Genomic DNA, 3,256 nt, shown 5'->3' with positions numbered 1-3,256 from the left:
AAAAAAAAAATGCGACAAAAGCTCTTTTGATAATTATTTTTATTTCCTTCCAAAAAAATATTCAATTTTTTAAATTTATACTGCAGTATATTTTTATCTCCAAAAAGTACGTAAACGTTCGTATAGGGCACATTTCCAAAAGTAATTAAATAAATTTAACAAAGAAAATTGGTTACCATTTATTAAAATTTCAATATACGTAAATTTATTTTTTGTAACTCGTAAAATTTGGAAGATTTCCCTTTAAAATGTTATAATGTGACATATATTTTAAAAAAATATAAATAACACTGTACTTAAAATATGAAATATTGTAATATTTATATTCGTTATAAATATAGTTTGTATTGTAAAATAAAACATAACATTTACCTGCAATCTATCTGATACCTGTCCAAGTATACTAATTATAAAACAAGATTAACAAACATTGTTTCATTTATTTCAGAAAAGCCAGCGGGTTGTTTTCACAGTTCGTGGTCAGAACTGCTCTATGTGTGGTGAAGAAAGAAACAAAAGTGGATTAAAACCTGTCAACACTTGGCGATGAAAAGTGGATCATCATACATCTAATTAGTGATTAGGGGTATGTTAAACGACTTGTTTAAAAAATCATTTTTTTACCAGTTATTTATACAGTACAAGAGTTTTTGTTTGACTTGTCGTTCAATACGTATATACCGTTTATTAAATTCCAATAAAATCGTAAAATAATAAGATAAGGACTCATTTATTCTGAAAATTCAGGCAAATTAAATTGTCTTGCAGTTTTCTTTCAATTTATTAATTTACCAGAGTTAATAATTTGTAATATCTCTTAATGCAATTAAAAAAGATTTTTTTTAAGCTTTACAGTGTAATTCTAAATACAATTTCTATTGTATAATTTATTCCCTTCTTATTTTGCACAGCTTGGAGATGTGTGTGGTATAATGAAGTCATAGAAGACAAACCTTTACTTAGGAACAGAAAACATCATGTAAACTCATCAACGCGTTTTTATGGAGGGAAATAGCAACTTCAATTTATTTCTTCAGTAATATGAACACGGCAATTTATAGGTATAAAAACAAACCATCAAATTAATACTCTCGTAGAATGTTCGCAATAACTACCAAACCTCTTTAAGAAAAAGTTTAAGTTTGCGGTTTATTTAAAACTAGTTCTTCTCTCCTATCAGTCACTGTGAGCTCGAAACTGTTAGCACCATACTTCGAGTGAAGGTGAACAATTTGTTTAATCACTTTCTTTATGTTAAAAATTGTTTGAAAAATTAAATTTGAAGGAATTGTTTGTGAATGGGTATGCAACACATCGTACACTTCGCATAAAACTCCATATTGCAACCACACTATACCACTCCAATAATACATTCTTATATATTACAATAATAGATTTAAGTAGATTTATGAAATTGAGTAACTACTTTGATTTATTGATTAATTAATATTTAGGCTTTAATATAAAAAAACATGATTTGTAGTAGAAAAGTAATTTTATGTGATTTTAGTATAAAGTTATAGGTGTACAATTTTTGAACATGCCTTATGTTTATTCTACTCTATGGAAATTTATTATCTATTGTTTTTCTTTTTGTCATGTCTGTGTCTATTTCACAGTGACGCTACCTTTACCTCGACATATACTAATGGACAAGCCTTAGCGATCAGAATTGTGGTACAACAAAAGAAAGAGATAGAATGAAGTTTCGGACAATATCCATCTCTCTCACGTTAATGCGTAAGCGTGTAATAAAAGAGATAGCACTAGTCTGAAACCATACGGCTAAGGCACGTCCATTATTATATGTCTTATGTTTACTGCTATCTTCGACGAGATTAACAAATTTATAATGACGTCGATGACGTACTTCATTCTTTTCACACGTCACTGTCTACTGTTGCTTGTGCGCTGCACTTTCACTTTGCAGTATTAATGGTTAGACTTTTTGTGTGCATTTTTGATAAAAGATTTAAAAATGTAATAACACATACAAAATTTATCATTATACGCCCTGGAATTACAGCTTTATCTGTGGTATGTATTTTAATTATCGGGTATGGGATTATTTTTACAATTCGCATTAATTAAGTTTCTAAATACGTACGGAGTTCACTCTATGGTATCTATGGTATTCACTTTAACATTTATCTATTATGCGTAGCATCTATAGTGTTTCATTTAACAGTTATCTATGGTTCGCATCATGAATTGACGTTATACATATGCATCTATGATTATTTCACATATGTCAAATACGATCTTTATGTAAAATTGAGGCTCGTCATCCTTTTATAATTCGACTGCTTTATTTGCTTTTTGGTCTGTTTTTAGGTGTTCTTTCATCCCTTCCTTCGTTAATAGTGTAATTAATAAGGTTTTTTGTTCATTTCTGCAGATTATCCAAGAAAAGAGAGAGACTTAAAGTCAGCTTGGTCATACTGAAACCAGCAATGTCTAGATGGGTTTCATCTTTCCTGGAGTATATACTTGATTTGCTGCTTTGTCTTCACCTTGAACCATTATGCAGTCAATTTTCAACCTACGAATGAGAGCAACTGGAGGTTTCTTTGACTTCTTTTGAAACAACAAATTTTCTGCTATGGTATTCCTCCTGGATTTGGTTTGCTTTTCACACATGCAAACTTTGGAATGTTACAGTCTACAGTTAATTAAGGTGAGACTACTTGATATAATTAATTTTAATTGCTCTTTATTAATCTGTTACCACCGTATCTGTTTCAGATCGACGTTGGAGAAGACAAAGATGACCCCATAGTTGAAATAGTTCTTTATCTTGCATGCTCTATCTAGTAGAATTCATTAAGTTGATTTTATTCAAATTAATTTTTTATTTTGCATGGTTTTTGCAGTTCATTTTATTTGAATTAGTTTTTTATTTTGCATGCTTATTTTTGTTCATTTTATTTGAAGTAATTGTTGATTGTAGATGTTTTTATTATTTTTTTTTTATGTAGTAGTAGAAATAACACGTTTAGTAGTTGTAGTACAGTCTAACATGTCTCTTGCTTACCTCTTCGCTTAGCTTACTGCATATTCTTCCTATTTTGCTTTGCATTTACCCTACGAGTTCTACATGATTCAACGTTTCGTTATCGTGTGTGTTTCTTCTCACCCTTGTGGAATTAGGGAGGGCCTCCCCGAACGACTTCCCTTGGGCTTAGCTATTTAGTTGATCTTAAAAGTGTCTTATACACTTTTCGCGAGTCTACTCTAGCGTTACTTCCTTTCAGAC

At 30.3% G+C, this 3,256-nt stretch overlaps 1 long non-coding RNA gene across 1 annotated transcript in view; it reads left to right on the top strand.

Annotated features, from left to right (window-relative positions):
• Nucleotides 1–2,658, top strand: part of LOC108744967 — a 126,364-nt gene extending 123,706 nt beyond the window's left edge. Inside the window, exons 5-7 of the long non-coding RNA XR_003231932.1 lie at nucleotides 449–586; nucleotides 912–1,061; nucleotides 2,399–2,658. This is a non-coding gene — a long non-coding RNA (uncharacterized LOC108744967). The remainder of the gene's footprint in view (nucleotides 1–448; nucleotides 587–911; nucleotides 1,062–2,398) is intronic.
• The last annotated feature ends 598 nt before the right edge of the window (nucleotides 2,659–3,256 follow it).

Source organism: Agrilus planipennis, unplaced genomic scaffold (genome assembly GCF_000699045.2).
Source record: "Agrilus planipennis isolate EAB-ADULT unplaced genomic scaffold, Apla_2.0 scaffold6, whole genome shotgun sequence".
In the NCBI taxonomy this organism is placed as follows: Eukaryota; Metazoa; Arthropoda; class Insecta; order Coleoptera; family Buprestidae; genus Agrilus; species Agrilus planipennis.
The sequence above is the reverse complement of the archived record's forward strand: the minus strand, read 5'-3'. Positions and strand labels throughout refer to the sequence as shown.